This window comes from Microplitis mediator, chromosome 7, assembly GCF_029852145.1.
Source record: "Microplitis mediator isolate UGA2020A chromosome 7, iyMicMedi2.1, whole genome shotgun sequence".
Classification (NCBI taxonomy): domain Eukaryota; kingdom Metazoa; phylum Arthropoda; class Insecta; order Hymenoptera; family Braconidae; genus Microplitis; species Microplitis mediator.
In genome coordinates this window covers 19,841,297-19,861,364 of record NC_079975.1, presented here as the reverse complement: position 1 = coordinate 19,861,364, position 20,068 = coordinate 19,841,297, and the positions used below count along the sequence as shown (strand labels likewise).

General features: G+C 34.7%; 1 protein-coding gene and 1 non-coding gene across 2 annotated transcripts in view; both read left to right on the top strand.

The window, feature by feature from the left end:
* The window catches only part of LOC130672301 (headcase protein), a 121,176-nt gene that overhangs the window by 77,304 nt on the left and 23,804 nt on the right, over positions 1-20,068 (top strand). The window lies entirely within an intron of this gene.
* Trnad-guc (transfer RNA aspartic acid (anticodon GUC)) lies at positions 9,832-9,903 on the top strand. Its single transcript has one exon. It is a non-coding gene; the product is annotated as a tRNA-Asp (tRNA).

Genomic DNA, 20,068 nt, shown 5'->3' with positions numbered 1-20,068 from the left:
AATCACAGTGATTACAGATATTTAAAAAAAAAATTGTTATTTACTGTTACGAGGGTTGCATTGCGTGTGTCATGGGTCTGTGTCTCGAAGTACAGTATTACCGAGTATTTTAGTAGCATGACTAAAAAAAAAGAGAAAAGAAAACCTGTTACCCGACAACACAATCCTGATTCACGGTGATTAATAGCCAGGGGGAGTACACTCATCCTCAAAGCGTCACTCTTACCAGTCCACACCCCCATGCTTCTCTTAACTACTCCCGTATATATATATAGATATATACGACCGTGGTATACTTAATATACACGAAAAATGCAGCATGCTTTTTGGCGTCACGGTGTCTGCTTCAGTAGACTGCATTGTGTCTCAAAATGCCCTGGGCGGTCACGGGATTTCGCATTTCGGCAACCGGAAACTAACGTCCGGTACACTGTCGGCCCTACTGGACTTATTACTACGTCTCACGTCATATACATTTTTTTTTTTCCTTTTTTTTATTCATAATTACTTTTTTTCCGTTATCCAAACGTTTTATCTCAATTTACATAATAGTTACAAATTAAATACTCTATTTAAGTATTTTAGTCCCATTAACTGTTTTATGCTGATAACAATCTTTGGAATATCATTATTTTTTTAATAATGACAATCATTTTTTCGTTACAGGTAAGCTGAGCTTTTATGATTTCAATTGCATAATTTGAACCTTGTGTAAGTACACTATTATTTTTATCGATGAACAAAGTATAGTTTATATATATTTAGTGGTTAAGGTAATATTAAATATAATAAGTAACTTATTTAAACCAACTTATTATGTTAAATAAATATTTTTATTTAACGAACGAATGTAACACAGTAAAAGTAAGAATACCAGGCGGTGATCACTCAATGCTTTGGTATGGGACTCAAATTTGTCAGCCGAATAAATTTTTTCATACCAACTTAAAAGCGCTGTCTTACAATTTCTTGACTTCTTATAGTTATTTTATGTTTAACGTGGTAGCTAAGACAGCAGTGAAAAAATAGCAGCGCACTTTTCTACGCGACTGCTTTGTTAAGTGAAAAATCGGCAATTTTTGAAAAGTGAAAATTTGAAACTATTTATTAAAAATTATATGATTGTAAAAAAATAATTACTGTAAAAAAAAAACAGATAATTTATAAAATTAGCGGAATCAGTTTTGGGAAAAATCGTATTGTCAAGTTCTTTATCTCGGTTGCACCCACTCTGACAAAATTGGGCACGGTGGGAGGCAGAAGTGATCACCGCCTGAAGAATACAATAGGAAATGCTGCGTGTATGCAGTCCAGCGGTGTAACTTATTGTGTCTTTACGAATGAGGTTAAGACAGAAAACGGAAAAATCCGTTCGGCGTAGAGTGCCGAAATGAATCGATCGCTTCTCATTGTGGCAACGCTGCATATATATGAGCCAATTACTCGAAAATCAAACTTTCGCAATTGATGTTACAAAAGTGAGGGTCAATACTGTTCATTGAGAACGGGATGAGGTTCGTTTCGCTGTTTTGAAGACAAAAAGAGGAGCAAAACCCAAAAATAGTGTGAAATAAAGGCTAAAATTTTGACTCTAGAACTTTAAAGAATACCACAAGAAGTTCTTAGATCTCACTGTTGAATAATTTTAAGAGAATAAGTTAGTCGACAAATCTTTCTAGAGTACTCTTTAAAACTAAATTAGTGAAGATTAGTAAGTATTCACTAATTACTAGTGAATTTCGTTAATTAACTTTTAGAGTCTATAAATACTTCTTAAGGGGGATTCTGGTGTAGAAATAATAAAAAATCGAGTTTTTTTTTATATTTTCAAAGTTTAACTATTTAAGAATATGTCTACAGGATTTTTGAAAATTCAAATTATTTTTGGAGATATAGGTATTTTGCTGATATGGTATCCAAAATGGCTCGGCCGGAACTAATCGAACAAAGGACATTAGGGATTCTCTATCTACCTGAATCCATATTTCTCAATAAAACCATTTGTTCCTTTATATATATATAAATATTGTAATACAATAACCTAAAGTAAGTCTAAAATATCATTTCATGACTTAGACTGCGAAAAACTTGAAACTTTAAACGCGTTTTTCTCAAAACTGTCTTTTTCAAAACGATACCCACGATTTCTCAAGTTCTACTGGACCGATTTACCTGAAATTTTTTGAGAGTCTTCTTTATAGACTTCTCTATAACCGGAACTAGCCTCAACCCCAAATTTTAATATTTACTATTTTTAAAAAATTCGAAACAGTCAAAAAAAGTGGTACAAAAATTGTTTTTTTTCAGGCAGTCGCCATTTTGTGAAAAAATTTTTTTTTAACTTCTCCCTAGTTCCAGCCATTGCGACATTACTCTAGATTAATAATCTTTTTTATTTTTTTGTTTCCGATTGCTAGGAGGGTTGGAATCGTGGGTATGGTCAGCTGCTAATTTTTGGAATTAAAATATTTATTTTTTTTATTTTTTTTCTGTATTCTTGAAACGTTAATAAATAACTTATGAAAAAATGGATGCTAAAAATATTGGTTGCCAGTTTGTTACGGCACTCCAAAAATCACCTGAAATTCATGCATGTACACCAGAATACTCCCTTAATGATAGTAATTTCTATAGCTATTTTGGTCAAAAACAAAACTTGGTTTAGACTTGGTTGCCTTAAATCGTGACTAAGTAAGCCAGTTAAGTTGAAACCAAGGCGAAGTTTTATTTTTGACACGGAAAATGATGAATTATACTATTTTTATTTGCTATACATATAATCATAGCCAATTTCCGGCTAACCGGTTTTCGAAATTGTTTGAGCGAACATTTCATTCGAGGACGTTGACATCATGTCTAATTTAGATTGTAATGGAAGATTTAATGTTTAAAATGTTATTTTTCGTAGTCTGTATTGTGTTAAAGTTTGGTTAAACTTGTTTACCTGAGACAATAGTCATGTTATTACAATTGCCAAACAACAGTGAAATGGAATACGAGATAGAGCGAAGCAAAGCAATGAAGGGTGCTACATACGTACGTACGTCAAAGTAAAAGCATTATATATATATAGAGAGAGAGAGAGAGAGAAAGAGAGAAACCGGGAAACACGTACATAAACTTTAACGTCAGGCAAACCGTTTCTATGGATTCTTCAGGTTGGTGATGCGTCCGCAGCGGACAACAACCCCGCCGCCTCGTTTCTCGAGTTGACGTCTGTACGCTACTGTACGTGACAGTATCTAGTGTAGAAGCGGCGTCGACGTCGACGCCCGGCGTTTCGAAATACCGCATGCGCTCTTATACAATACACAATTAAAGGCATATCTATAGCTATGTTTTACACTTTCGCTTTACCCCGCATGCATATCTGCCTGTCCGTCATACTGACGACTTGGAACAGGAATCTACGTCTACTTGTTTGAATTAACAATTCCCGGAAGACGTTGTCTCTGACTATTTAACTTTCATTTTCGTGGTTTTGTTGATTAATTTTTTTTTCTTTATCAATAAATTATTTGGTATTTTTTTATAATTCGGGAATTTGAATTTCCGGTATTCTGTTACCATAAATTAGCATCAAAAAAGCTGTTTGGGCTCAGATAATTTGTTAAAAAAATGTTGAAGAACTTTGTCATCATTTTGTTGAGGGTTAAAGTTCACAGTTTCAACAATTGGTATTAGATTTTTTTTTCACTGTAGAAGGACTTGCAACACTGATAGAAAAACTATCTTGATTCAAGAAAAATTTTTTCTTCAAAATGTGGTTCTTGTTTCAAAATTTTTAATTGTTTTAATTCAAGAAATAAGTCCTTGAACCAAAAAATTGAAATTCTCGGATAGAGAAAAAAAATTCTTTGTTTGAGAATTTGATTTTTCGATGAAGCCTTTTTTGTTTTGAAACAAAATTCTGACATATTTCGTTCAAGAATTTCTTGCTCTTGGATTAAGATAGGCAAAATCTAGGTTTAAGACATTACCGACTCGTTTCGAGAATGGCGCGGTTTTTAAATCAAGATATCAATTTACTCAGCTTGAAAAAAAACTTTTTTTTTTATTTTAAAAATAAAAAGTTTTAAAGTGATTTTTTAGGACTACATTCATTTACTTCAGATATGTTAAAGTAGAAATTTATTTTTAAAAAAAATTTTTTTTTCATCACTTTGAAAACATCTTCTATCAAGGAATTATTACTTGAACCAAAAATTTAAAGTTCTTAAAATAATAATACGACATTTTTAGTTGAAGACAAGTGGTCTTGCTTGAAGAATTCGATAGTATCGATTGAAAATAATATAGTTTCGGATCAAGACACGAGAGTTATCCATCAAAGATACAAAATCTATAGAGCCAAGAAAATCTAAATCAAGACAAGAATTTCTTGAAGCCAGACAATTGGTTTTCTTCAGAAATAAATTCTTGGCTCAAGAAAATATTTCTTGAGTCAATATAAATTTTCTATCAGTGAAGGAATACTACAAAAAGGTAAGATTATCAAATTCGCGGACTACTGGAGAATTGATGCAAGTGATCCAGTCATCTCTCCAGTGAGCTGATGACACCCAAAGGTAGATTGGGTCTCACAGGCAGCCTGGGACAAACAAAGGGTCGATTGAAAAAATTCTAAGGCTAGTCAACAATTTCTGCAAGTGATCCAGCAATTACATTAGTAGATTGATGATACCTAGAAGTGGAATAGGACCTAAAAGCAGCCTAGGACCTACAGAGAGTCGGTTAAAAAAATCTGAGCTCGTTCGTTTCACGATATATGTCTTTGTAGGTCTAATTCATGCCTATGTAAGTCTAAGTTGGTTCATTTCAAGCTTTTACAACAACTATGTTCTAATTAGTCTAATGTAGGCTTTCAATGTTCATTTAGGTTCAAAGTATGCCTTAAATTTCGACTCGGGTAAAATGGAGTACATAAAAAAAATTTCTCTTAATTTTTCACTCACTTTGTTTCGGTGCTCACCCTCAGTTTAAAATCTTAAATAAAATTTATGATTGAATATCTAATGAATATTAATGAAGACTATAACAGTAGTTATTAAGTTTAGTTAATATATTTAACTCAAATATATATATTGTGAAAAATGTTAATTACCCGAAAATTTTATTCGCCATTCAGTGTTACTTTACCCCTGGTTACTGATGATGGTGAAAAGTATGTACGGTTTTCTTCAGAGCCTCTTCGTTAACTAAAATCGAGGTTTATTATCGGCGATACTTTACAATGCAAATTTTTTCAAGGGTGAAAGACTGGGTAGACAAAAAAAAATAAAGTATTTTAGTACGGGGAAGAAGTAGAAGAAGAAGAAGAAGAATATGCGAAATCAGAAGAAAAGTAGGGGTTGTACTCATTTAGAGAGTCTTCTTAACATCCCGCCAATTAATTTCATTACTTTCTCTCTCTCTTTCTTAAGCTTTCCATAGAAGGGTTGGCAAGTGAATGAATGGTAAATATCTTCATTCCAACTGCAATAACGATAAGTCAATTTGATGGTTATTCTCTCCCTCCTTCTCTCTTTTTCCTTTGAATATAAATATACTGAAATCTCGATTGTAATTTCGTAAAATTTCTCACGACCCTTAAGTTTTTCTTTTTTTTTTATAAATTACTTGAGATAATTAAAGCAGACTTGTCTGATTGGAATACTAGTGGCAGTGTATAAAAAATTCGAATTATTGTGAATTATAAAAATAAAAAAGCAGTAAAAAAAAGTCAATTTGGCGAGTTCAATTTAGAACGTGACTTAATTTTGAGAAAATAAAAAAAATATAAAAGGAATGTAAGATGAAAATGTCTTTTCGTAACGAGGGTTACTCGTAATAAGTGGAGACGTCTTCAGCATACATTACATATTTTTTTTTTATTCTAAATGTTTTATCTTATCTCCATAGTTTCCGATATTTTCATTTCGTACTTGCGGTCTGCTAGTTTCGATATTAATAGGAAATTTAATTAATTTGAACTTCGTAGTATTATTTGTTCTAGAGGGTTAGTGTACAAACAAAAAATAAAACGAGGAAGAAAAAGATTTTGGAGATAAGATTTTAAAGTATCTAGGGATGATAGAATTCGCGTTAATGTCGGCAAAACTGTCTCTCTAAGGAATCGTAAACTAGTTTCTGAGTAATACGAAAACTCAAGCACGATTCGTTGCCTCTTTCCACTAGTCGTAGCAGTAGTAGAAGTACTGTAGTAGAGTATGAGAGGAAGAGAGACTGCCAAGAGAACCCTCTCACATCATTCAAGTCCACGAGAGCATGTCCTTTAAATCCCCCTCAGGAGTTAGAGTCCAATAAAGTCTAAATCTCAACCCAGCTGAAGATTACATTTATATATATACGTATATATATAAATAAGTAAAATTTATATATATATATATACACATGTGAATAAATTTTCTAACACATCACTGCCCCATTGAGACTAGGACGAATAAATTTTCATCATTTCCATCCCTCAATTCTACAATTTAAACTTTTCTGATTACACACTATTGAGTTGAGTGCGGTATATGTGGGTGTGTCTAGGATAACGAGCAATGGTTAATGAAAAAAGTTTTCTAGTAGTTTATTTCGGTAATGGACTTTAAAAAAAATTCATTAAAAATGCGAGCCCTAAAAAAGATACAAATAATTTACTAATATTAGCAAATCCTCGAAAATATGAAATCGCCGAAAGTCGTTGCTCAAAATTAAAATGAAAATTTTAATTGCGTCCCTAATTAAACACATGGAGCTCGTTTCCCTGAAAATTGAATATTTTTCTAAGTATTGTTTCATAAGAAAATACAATTTTCATCAAACGAATTTTTTGATTCATTCTTATAATGCTTTTTTTGCTTATTTTTCTCCATAAATCGTAAAAAATTTTAATTTCAATTATGTGTTGGAAAAATACAGTTGTCAAGTCCCATTTCAGAAACCATTTAAACAGAAGTAATGAAGATGAAGATTTAACTAACCTAATACACTTAACTTAACATCTCAATAAATTGAATTATTTAGAATAATCCCCATAAAAAAAAAGTAATAACTTAAGACTTGTCTACAATCCGTACATTTTTCCTCATTAACTCAATACACTTAAAGTCTTACTAACACTCGTGCAATGGGTCGGCATTATTGTACTAGTATTAGTGTCAGTGTATATGTATTTAGCTCAACTACAAGGAGTATAGAGCCTACAATAGGGTAAAACAGCAAGTGGACAGTTTCTTGTTAACGACTTACTGTTGCTTATAACTGTACTGTATACAACTTAGCAGGGGTTCTACGTCTTATCCTCCTGACAATACCTCGTTAGTAGTTAAACGCTTACCCCTTCTTAGCCTTTAGTGCCACTACACGCTGTCATTTATTTCCACAATACTTTTCTTATTGTTGTCTTAATCTAAATCTTTAATAATCATTATTATTTTTACACTTTTGAAATAAAATATTTAAATAAAAGTTTTAGCTGTAAAGATCACCGCTAAATTCCCCGCCAATGTTGCCTCGGAAATTAGCCAAATTTAACAACCCCTTTATATACACTTATATTTAAAGTAAGAGTCTACATTTAACAGGGAAATCCTACAGAGTGATAACATTAACGGATTTTCACTGCTACTTAGCTACGTGGTGTGTCATAATGGCCTTTATAGCAAAAACTTTAAGTCGGATAATCACCTCGTCAACTAAACTTATTTTCGGTAATTAAAGTAACAAATTAACGAGTTACTCTTTTATATTTAAACTTATTATTAATCTACAACACTTCACACTTTTTAGTGCCATATTGAAGCTCAAAGAAAATTGAAAACTGTAATTGAAAATTTGTAGTAGTACAGTAGTCTCGTTAAGATCGCGCTCTCCGAAAATCGATTTTTCAGCGAAATTCAGAAAAAATCGTAATGGCACCTCCACTTTTGCTACTAAAATTCGCCCTGATCTAAGAATCATAGAAATAAAGTAATTTCGTTTTGTCAGCAAGTTTTTGAAATTGGATCGGCTTTTTCTGGATCTAATTGAGTAAAGGGTAGAAAATTATGACAGTATAGTTTGTGATTCTGTAAGCATTTTTTCGATGGTTTTTCACTCAAAAACGAAATCGACTTTCATGAAATAATGAATTGACCACCATCCGATAAGACTTTAGTACTTTCTGTGAAAATTAGTTAGTCCACCAGTACACCGACACCATAGAAATGTTTTCAAAGTTTTTGCTTTATATTTTTCAAATAATTTTACTTTAATTTCAATTTAAGGGAACTAGAAAAAAAAATTATAAATATGAATAATACAAAGTAAAAAAGAAAGGAAATTAAGCAAAAGAGAGATAAAAAGCAGTAAAGTTTTCATGAGTTTTAAAGAAGGTGTAAGAAAATATAAGAAAGTCTTAAAGTCTCGGTTGGGTAGCTGGTTTATTGCTAATGGGATGCTCTCTGTGCCTCTGTGCTTTTACTTTTACTTGGTTTTGCTTCTCATCTTCTTATTCTCGACCACTGCTATGTACATTCATTTATATATATATATATAACCTATACATATATAAATGTATATACAATAGTGGGTAACAGTCTTTCCAAAGTTTCCGGAGGGTGCTTTCAAATTTCATTACCAACAACCGTACTATGGATGTATAGCCATTGAAATTTCACCAAGTTACGTTTACATCCTGTAGGGCCTGTCGTTACGACCTGAAACTGCCGATAAAGATTTTTCGATTACATTGTTAATGAAAGAGAAAATGTATGTCTTTATATTATTTTTCTTTTATGAGTTTTTGTACTGAGCTTATTTATAAATCACCGGGTAAAGGTGTTTCAAGGTTTTAGTGAGATAAATTTTATATTTTTATGCGACTTTTTTATATCTTAAATTTTTAATTAAAATTCAATCTCGCATTTATATTTTATATTCTCATTGATTTAAGTAGTCTATTAATTTTCTTGGATATAAATCATGATGAATGTGTTATTTCACCTTTTTTATAGTAAGTCAAAAAAAGGTTGGTTAGAGTATATCTTTGACATACTAAAAATTGTACGCGTGTTCTTGTAAAGTGATTTAGGTATATATTGCTGTGTCGATTCTATATATTTCTATGCTGCTTTCAATTCAATCAATCAGGTTTCTGACAAAACCATTGTAGATGCATTTCACCTTTTTTTGTAGTATAGAACTAGAATTGATGTTTCGCACGGCAGTCGCTTTTGATATATGCATTTATTTTTGTGTATATTCTTGGATAAATTGTGTATAATTTCATACTGTCTTTAGTCAATCAGGTGTCCGGAAAAGAGGCTTCAAAAATTTTTTTTTACATTAGATGCTAACTCAGGAAAAAAAAACATAAGTATTTCTGTTAAGTTTCAGTAATTCATTGGTATTTCTGAATTGAAAGCTATAGAATCAGATAGACTTAGTTTTAGAAATAGAAAAGAAAGGTTTTACTATAAGATTATAAATTTTCAACTGGGCTTCTGTAAGAGCACGTTTAAATATACGTTTAAATATGTCCACAAATTTTCGTCTGTCACGTCAAGTCCTTGGTAGTATATTATTACTTGTTATTATTATTATTATTCCAACCCCTTACACTCTAATACTTTTGTATTTTTTTAGAATTACGCGGTTGTTTTTATATTCTTTCTCTACACCAAGGTCGCCTTAATTAGCAAAATACACGATTTTTCTAATTTGCGAGCTCGGAGCACATGCTCACTCATCGAGTGCTGCGCGAAGAATCTATAAGATTATAAATTTTCAACTGGGCTTCTGTAAGAGCACGTTTAAATATACGTTTAAATATGTCCACAAATTTTCGTCTGTCACGTCAAGTCCTTGGTAGTATAGTGGTCAGTATCCCCGCCTGTCACGCGGGAGACCGGGGTTCGATTCCCCGCCAAGGAGACTTTATTTTTTTTTTTTTTTATTTATTATAAAATTAAAATAATTTATATTATTTAATATACCAAACCTTCTTTGTTTAAAAAACAGTTTTTTAAATGCAGAAAACAGCTACATGCAAGTATAGATAAACTATTGAATACATTGGCATCTATCTTTCAATATTGTTTTTCTTATGCATGTTCTAGAATGAAAATTTTTTTTCTGAATCACGTTAAAATCTCTTTCTACAGTTAACGAAATTGAAAGAAAGCGATTAGACATAAAAATTCAACAGTTTATTAACAGTCATATGATGGTATAAATTACGAATAAGACGAGCATGACTTTTAAGCGAGCGCTAAATATAACAGTCATTTTTTCTAGAGAAATTATTAGAATAGGTCTTTTTATTTAGATTTTTGTTTATTTATAATGCTTATGTTATGGATTGTAACCTTGAAGAAATAAAAAAAAAAAAAAACGAAAAAAAGAAACTAAAAAGTAAGTCTCCTTGGCGGGGAATCGAACCTTTTTTTTTTTTTTTTTTTTTGAATAAAGTTTTTTATTTTTCATAAATTAACATCATTATAAAAATACAAAGGAAAAACAAAACTTAAATAATAAAAACCTTAACGTCTATTGGTTTTGAACACCAGTTACAGATAATTGTCCGTTGTTAGCGGCAACTCGTTACTGTTTATATCGCTGTACTCATGTATTGCTTATAATTTATAATCTTATTGAAATGTTTAGAACTTATTGTTCCTGATCTGTCTCTTTTTGCTGTTATGAACTGTGGAAAAATTTTGTAACAAAAAACCACTTTCTCAGTCTTGTAATTTTTAAAGTTACTTAAACCTATGAAAATTATTTACAGATTATTTACATTATTTACAATATAAAATGTCCTACAAATTGGGTGTAGGGTCCCTTGGTCGTTGTAAGATTTTACTTATGAATTGTTTTCTAAGGCCTTTTTACGAGTGTTAAGCTCTTTGATGTACTTGGCATCTTTGAGCCACCAGTATTTTTGAGTGTCGGTACGATGAAAGTCGTTCAAATCTCTTAGAGGAATTGCTCTGGAGTACTTGTGCTGTTCGCTCGCTTTTGCCGGATCCAAGTCAATTGACTTATTCGCTTTATGCCTGCCTCTGTGGTAGATGGTGGGTATATTTAGATCGTTTTGGATTAGTCCGAGTTTGTCTAGTTCCAAAAATGCTTGTGGCTGTAGGTACCCTTTCTCTGTAGCTTTGCGCAAATCTGTATTCAATTTGGCAAGGTTTTTTATGATAGTGTTATCAATGTTGGGTAACTGGCTGAAGTAGTCTCTGGTAAGTTTTATCATGAAATTGTCGATTCTTGGCACATTAGCGGCATCATATAGGGATTGATTGCTGATTCTTTCTGTGTACTGTGTTTCTGGCTTTCTGTACATGCCCAGGGCGGCCCTAAGGCAGGATCTTTCAAGTTGCCTAAGTTTTTCCATTTGCGCAGCTCCTAGATTCCACCATACCGGGATGGCGTACGTAATTAACGGTCTGATGAGGAGTTGGTAGCAGATGACTCGGGCTCTGGAGCTAATGTACCTATTGTTGAATAGTCTATTAAGGGCTCTAAAGGCTTTTCTAGCTTTGTTGGTCTGGTTGTCTACGTGTTCTGTACATCTGGTGAGGTAATCTAGTTGCATCCCTAGATATTTGACTGATTTTTGTGTAGGTATAATGGCTTTTATGTTGGTGCCAGGCTTGTGTGTTATAATGTTGAAGTTTTCGGCTTGGGTTCTTTTCTTTTGACTAATGTGTCTTGAGGGTTGTCTCCAGAGGATGGATACGCATTTTTCTGGATTTACTCTGAGGTTCCAAGTCGCATAGTGATTGTTGATGTTATTGACTATGTTTTGTAGAATAGGTTGGATTTCGTCTGGGGTGTCCCCAGCCACATAGAAAATAGTGTCGTCCGCGTATGCTATGGAGTGTGTATCGTTGTCTTGGTTAAGTTTGTATAGATTCAGGATATTTGCTGTGTATATGTTAAAGAGTATTGGGGAGTTTACCAGTCCTTGCATCAGTCCTTCCAGTATTCTGAACTTAACTGTCGAAGTTTTTTGTCCATCCCAGGTTACAAAGGATCTGTTAATTAACATGTTCCAGATTAAACCCGTTAGCTGTGAGCTGAACTTTTTGTTTATTAGTGTAAAAATTAATCCAGAGATCCAGACTGAGTCGAAAGCCTTTTCCAAGTCGACTAGCGTTGCACCGACCATTTTGTATCTAAGCAGATGAGTGTTAAGGTCGGAAAGTAACTTATGTATGGCATGTGTGGTTGAGTGCTTTCGTCTGAAGCCGAACTGATTGTTTGGGATGATTTTGTGGTTCTGACAGTGGTCAGTGATTCTGTTATTAATGACGGATTCGAAGACTTTGCTGATGTTAGGAGTGAGACTTATGGGTCTATAACTGGAGGCTAGATTTGGTGGTTTATCTTTTTTGTGGATTGGTAGTATTTTTGCTAATTTCCAGGCGTCAGGGAAATATTTCAAGTTCATGGCATTGTTAAAGAGTACAGTATAATCTTTGATTATTCTTGGGGGGAGGTGTTTGAGTACAATAGCTGGTATACCATCAACTCCTGAAGATGTTTTGTTTGGGAGTCTTTTAAATATTAGATGTACTTCAGCTATAGAGCAGAAATATTTTTCTTCGTCTGTATTTACTGTTGGTGAGTATGCCCTGTTTGTCTTTGAAAAGTTGCAAATTGTTTTGTTGTTGTCTCTATCTATGATATATTGTTGAGTGATGTTGTTTGTTTTTTGGTCAACTATTTCTTTTAGGCGGGTATTAGAGTTGAGGTATCTTGGAGAGTTGATGGATTCAAAGTAGGCACCAATTAAATTCAATTTATCTGTTTGGTCGTGGAAGCAGAAGTTGTCATCTTGCTCCGGTGCGTTCTTGGAGTTGCATTGCGCTCTTTCTAAAATTGTGGTGTCTGTTTTTTTTATTAACAGATCTGGTATTTTATGATGCGGTTTGGGTCTGAATATTTTGTTTATTCTGGGGAAGAATTTTATAGGGTCTTTGTAGTCTATCTGTTTAAGTAGTTTTTCCCAGTGTTTTTCTATTTCCTTTTTTATGTTTTCTTGAATCTTGTTGTTCGCTACTTTTATTAGGTATTTTGTGACTTTAATAATTGGTTGGTCGCTCGCTAGGTTTGATTTTTGTAGTGAGTGTAATTTTGTCAGCAGTTTCGACTTATAATTATGTAGTTTTTTGATGGTACTGTTTATGTAGTAGTTTGATTTATAAGCTTGGGAGGCTTTGGGTACTATTTCTTCGATGGAGTGCTGGATGTGATCATTTATTTTAGTCAAGAATTCGTCAATTTGGTTTTTGTTCAGGTTTTGATCATCTGGGATTTCTAGTACATAGTTGTTTGCTATGTGTTTAGTAAAATTTTTCCATTTCGTCGCTTTATATCGTGGTTTATTGGGATGTGGTGCTGGGGTCTTGGTTGATATTTGGAGTTCAACTTCCATGAGTATGGCTTTATGATCACTGTCGTAGGGTAGTGTGGCTAGCTTGTCTTGTATGAGATTTTTAAACTGGAGTCGGTCATCAACTATAGCTATGTCCAGCATTGTTTGAGCTGGTACATATGTTGGCTCCTGCGGGACTAGTATTCTGGTTTTGAATCTTAATGCGTTATCTCGTTCCCATTTGGTGATGTATCTACCTCTGAGGTTGTTACATCTGTCTCCAAAATCTATGTGTCTGGCGTTGAAGTCCCCTGCAATTATGTAAAGATTGTTGCTGTCATGTAGATTAAGTTTGGTGAAGAGGGTGTTGAGTTCGTCAAGGAAGATTTTTTTGATTTCTGAACTGTTTGTTGCGTATATACTGGCGATTATTAATTTTTGCTTATTACTTATATTGATTTGTATTATGGTATATTCAATTATTGAGTTGTTTCTTGATGAGGGATATGAGATTTTGGAGAATTGTATGTTTTTATTTAAGATGATTGCAGTTCCCCCGCTTCTTTGGGCATTTGTTCTGTCATTTCGGATGATATTGTATCCGTCGATGTATAGCTTGTGTTTGAAATTAAGTTTTGTCTCTGCCACTAGTGTAATATCTATGTTGTTTTGTGTGATGAATTGTTCTAAATCATATCTTCGATTCAATTTAATTAATGAATTGACATTAATTGCGGCAATTTTTATTGAGTTTAAGGATTGTGGTAGACTATCCTCCTTATTCGTTGCTGATGGATCTGAGTTTTGTATATCCATTATTCATAGCAAATTTGATCACCAACTAGCTCAAAAAGTTGGTCTATTCTGTTCGAGTTGTTTGCGATTAGAGACTCTAGGGTGATTAGTCGGTTAGCTAGAGATTTGAATTCGTTTTTGAGGTCGTTGACCCAGGCGGGGGTATCCCTCGTTGATTGTGGTCCATAATATGGACCTTGGTTGAAGTTCATCTGGTGCTGATGTTCTTTTTGGTTCTCGTTGGGGGTATTTCTTGCCGCCATACTGAAAGGGATGGATGGGTCGATTAAACGGCTGATTTTGTTTATTTGGGTTCGGTTTTGTTGGGTTTTTGCTCTGTTTCTGGCATTAATTAGGCTTATGGCGTGTTTATAATAGGGACATCCTCTGTAATTTGCTGGGTGTCCGTTCTGATTGCAGTTTGCACATTTAAGGCTGGTTTTAGGGTCTAGGTTATTGAGCTTGCATGCGTTTGGACCGTGATTTTCGCTGCATTTGACGCATCTAAACTCTAGCTTGCAGTTAGAGCTGGCGTGTCCTAATCTTTGGCACCTTTTGCACTGGAAGACCTTTTCCTTCCTTAGGTTTTCCCATCTGACTATCTGATGAAGCAGTAGTTTGATTTTAGTTAAGTTACTCAAAACACTATCATGTGATAATTGCACTAGAAATAAAGGATTGTCACTTTGTCTTTTTTTGTTAAAAACTATTTCACTGATTTTTAATATTTTTACGCTCTCTATGTTTAAAGATTCTATTTCCTCTTTGATCATATCTGCTGAAAAACCGCCATTGACTCCCTTTAATATTATCGACTTTGGTTTAATCGATCTTGGTGTATATGTGTAGAAGTTTATCTTTTCTAATATTAGTATATCTGTTATCTTTTTATACATGTCTAAGTTATTTGTATAAATTGTGATGGTCGGAATTTTGTTTAAAGTGAACTGTTTTAGTTTAAATTCACCTTTATTAATATTATTCTTAGTAAGCACACCGATTAGATCTTGGATGTTTGTGTTGCTTACTTTAATTGGTGGGGCTTTTGGAGATCTACTAGTATCTTTTTGACTTTGAGATGTTTGACTGTTGCTCTCGTTTAGCGCGTCTTCGTTACCGTCCTGCTCACTCGGGATGTCCATGGACTCGTCACGACCCTCCTGAGTTGCTATAGTGTCGTAAACATTTTTGTCGTTTAAGTCCGGCAAACTGTCGCTAGAGTGCGCCGCTTTTATAATCTTCCTACGTTTATTGTGGTAATTAGGTACTTTCCAATCACCGGTATCCAGAGTGCTAGAGGTCTCTGTCTTATCCGCCTCTGTACTAGTGGGGATGATGACTCTTGTTTTGGAACGCTCTCTGACTTTTGAGAGATTAGGCGTTATTTTGGTGGGATTGGCTATTTTTGCATTTAACTCGTAATCTTTTATGAATTGCTGGTAGCTTTTTTCAATGCTTTCGGTTGTTACGCTATTTCTGGTAGCTGTATTATTCACTTTGAAGTCACGATGCTTTTTAGGTGCGGTGTTTAGGTCACGCTGGGCGCGGCCAGCCATGCTGGCTGCTGCTAGTTTACTTGCTTTGTCACTAAAAATTTTCAGTTTGTTATTAGCACAACTATTATTATTCCCAAAGCCTTGGGCACTATCACTAATCACAAAAACACTTGTTTTTATAATTTAACACTTATTTATTTAGCGTAAAGAATGAATTGCTGCACTTGTCACATATATAGGTTATGTCGCGATGCGTTACCATCGGCAGTCAGCACGCAACTCGCGGGGAATCGAACCCCGGTCTCCCGCGTGACAGGCGGGGATACTTACCACTATACTACCAAGGACTTGACGTGACAGACGAAAATTTGTGGACATATTTAAACGTATATTTAAACGTGCTCTTACAGAAGCCCAGTTGAAAATTTATAATCTTATAGGCAAAGGTGTAAGTATGCGAGGACTGTAAAGAAGAAAGTCAACATAATCGCCTGTCCAGCGTATCCATCAATATATATGGACAGGTGGATCTCTATAACGTTGGCAAGAGCAGCAGAGGAACAACTATACGGCCTGGGCATCCACACGGGGAAAAAATGCAGGCTTGGATGCAACAACATCGAGTCTGCGTATCACGTGGTGTCTGCGTGTCTAAGGGCCCAATATACCACTCGTCACGATAGTGTAGTCTGTTGGTTCATTAAGAACATATTATACGCCATGAACGCGCCAATAGAATTGTCAGACCACGTTCACTTGACTAGATCCTCACTTTCAAAAGAGTTCAGATGGGGTGACAGAGAAGTGAGGTTCAGAGCCGGCAGCAGAGTACAAACAGACCAGAAAATCCACCACGATAAGCCGGACATCATTGTGTACCTCACCAATCCAGCAGAGGTATTTGTCCTGGAGATATCGGTGTCGCACCTCCAAAATATTTGTCTTCAGGAGAGGATAAAGAGAGTCAGGTATGAGAAGAACTCAACCATACCAATCGATAAAACGAATGTGGACATAGTTGGGAGAGATGTCAACTTGGTGGACCTACTAAGAAACGCATATAAGTGCCCAGTCCATCTAGGGACATATGTGTTTGGAGCATTCGGGGAAGTCCTAGACACCGAAGAACAAATGAAGAGCCAAGCCATACTGCTCAAAATGGGGATGACCAGGAAAAGGGTTGACAAGTTATACCAAAGATGCTGCTTTAGTGTGGCAAAGGAATCAGCGAAGATTATCCTGAGAAGGCTGGGTGAATCGACGTAACTCATGGAAATTTTACTTAATTATCATAATCTTGAATATAACTACTTTGATTTTGTAACCTTGTATTTACTTTAGCATATAGAGGCCAGCTTTGGCTATGTATGTACTAAGCAATAAATAAATATATTTTATACTACCAAGGACTTGACGTGACAGACAAAAATTTTTGGACATATTAAAACGTATGTCCGCAAAGGAAGTAAAAACGAAATAACTGGAATGGCTCATGGAGGAATGGCAGAGGTGCAAATATGTGAGAGCTGGTTGCAGGGTCTGGACGGACCAGAAACTCCACCATAACAAACCGGACATCATAATTTACCTCAGCAATCCTAAGGAGATATTCGTTCTGGAGATCGCTGTATCACACCTACAAAACATTAGACTGCAGGAAAAGATCAAAAGGGTGAGGTATGAAGTTAACTCGGTCATACCTATAGACAACAAAAATGTGAATGCAGTAGGAAGGGATGACAACCTCATTAATACCCTAAGAGACACCCATAGGTGCCCAGTGCACCTTGGTGTTGACGTGTTTGGGGCATATGGTGAAATACTGGACACGGATGAACAAGTCAGGAGCCAGTCAATCCTAGTTAAACTAGGACAATCTAGAAAAAGGTTGGATAATATGTACCAAAGATGCTGCTTTAGTGTTGCCAAAGAGACAGCTAGGATCATCATAAGGCGTCTTGAAATGTGAGGAAGAAGTTAATAGCGCAAAAATTTTCGTCTATGGTCCACGTTTGTATATTGACTTGTGATTATTATTATTATTATTATTTTCTATTATTTATTGTATATATGTATGTATTTACTGTAACATATAGAGGTCTGTATAGACTATGTATGTAAACAGCAACAAATAAAGAAATTAATGTACTACCAAGGACTTGACGTGACAGACGAAAATTTTTGGACATATTTAAACGTATGTCCGCAAAGGAAGTAAAAACGAAACAACTGGAATGGCTCATAGAGGAATGGCAGAGGTGCAAATATGTGAGGACTGTGAAAGAATATGTCAATATAATCGCCTGTCCAGCTTATCCATCAATATACATGGACAGGTGGATCTCGACGATATTAGCAAGAGCAGCAGAAAAACAATTCCACGGCATGGGCATCCACACTGGGAAAAAATGCAGGATCGAAACCCAATTGGGTGCAAAAACATTGAGTCTGCATACCATGTGGTGTCAGCGTGTATAAGGGCCCAATATACCACACGTCATGTGATAATGTGGTCTGCTGGTTCATAAAGAATACACTATATGCCATGAATGCGCCAAAGGAATTGACGGATCACGTGCATTTGACAAGATCCACACTTTCTAAGGAATTTAGATGGGGTGAAAGAGTGCTGAACTTTAGAGCAGGCAATAGAGTGCAGACCGATCAGAAACTCCGTCACGATAAACCGGACATAGTAGTGTTCCTCACCAATCCAGTCAACTATAGACCGATCGCGCACCTGGAGACCTAATGAAACGTGTACATTGAGAACGACGAGGAAAAAAATGGACAAAATTTATCATAGTATTGTTTCAGTGTTGCCATGGAGTCAGCAAAGATCATCATGAGACGTCTTAACAAATCCTAATAGAACCATAACATTACTTTGAGAAAATTGTTTGCAATGCTTACTTTATTTTTTTCAATTAAAATTGATTAAGACTCTATTTCATTGAGCATGTAAAGGCAGATATGTAGTTATGTATGTAACAAGCTATAAAGTAAGAAATTTTGTACTACCAGAGACTTGGCATGGCTGCCATGGCAATGGCAAAATTTTGTAGACATATTGAAACGCATGGGTGCTTTTACAAATATGCGGCATTTATTACAATTATGATAATCGATTCTGGCGTTAATTATTTTTCTTAACGTAGTTCCTGTGGGTTCTTAAGATTTTGCGTTTTTATCTTCTGTATAGTTGAATGCATGCCATGAAATTTTTTTTTTAACAGAAAATTGAAAACTCCATTTTGCCGATTCTTTTCATTTAGTCTCATTGCTTTGAATTCCATTTATTGCCTCTCAGATTTTTTCCAACTAATTTATTCCCTTTTTTAAATACCTCAGGACAATAAATAATTCCTTAAATCTAATCTCACAGCTTATCCACCGAATCAGCCATTAACTAAATGAATTAATTAGTCCTCCCATCTTCAACAACGGCAAACGAAGAAAGTTAAAAAGCCCAAGTGGGTCGAGGCCTATAAATTTCCATATCTCCCAGTAAAATAAAAAAATAACAAAAGGGTTACTTGTATAATATAATAAGTATCTAGATGGGTAACACTTGAGTTAAGATAAATATCTTTTAACGTTAGCTACGAATTGAGAGGCTGCTACGCAAGTAATTCACCAGCAGACGAGGATCAGGAGTAAAACAGTGGCAAAAGCAGAAGCAACCAGAGGATCCAGACACCTAAGTCGTCGTTAGGGAAAGCATTAGTTATCTCTCTTATAAAGTATCATCTAAACTCGCGCTAAGAAAGACAAAGACATACAATTTAATAGCTATCTACTTGTATAATGTTAGTAAAGACTATCATCATCGGAATATACATACATATATATACATACACCTAAACAGAGTTGGCTTAGCCGGTTCGTTTAGTTATGTATATATGTAATGGAAGATGAAAATTACTGCTACGAGGACTACAGTGTAGTTGTGTTGAATAAAGAGTAGGGAACCACATCTCTGGCATCCTCTTCTCTCAACTCGCTATCGGTGTAATCCCACAGCTACCAGTAATTAGTGACATTTGCATATCTTGAGTATTAACAGAATAAGAGAGAGAGAGAGGAATGAGAGACCTCCGGTTGCGATTTGCATGCGAATGGCACTATGGGTCCTGAAAAAATGCCACTCTACTCGTAAATAACGGAGTGTTTACGAGTACGCATTGCTTGATACTTATATTACTGCTTCTGCTTCTGCTTCTGGCTCTTTTGTCGTTGGAATAAATTCTGTGCAGTGAAAATTTTATTGTATTGTTATGAGGAAAATTTAATTGACTGAATATAACTGAGTATTTAATTTTACTTCGTTTTTTTTTGTACATTAATTCACTCAAGAACGTTGAATTGGTCGTTTCTGTTAAAAAACATTATGACTTTCAATATGTCGCAATTTTAGTTATCT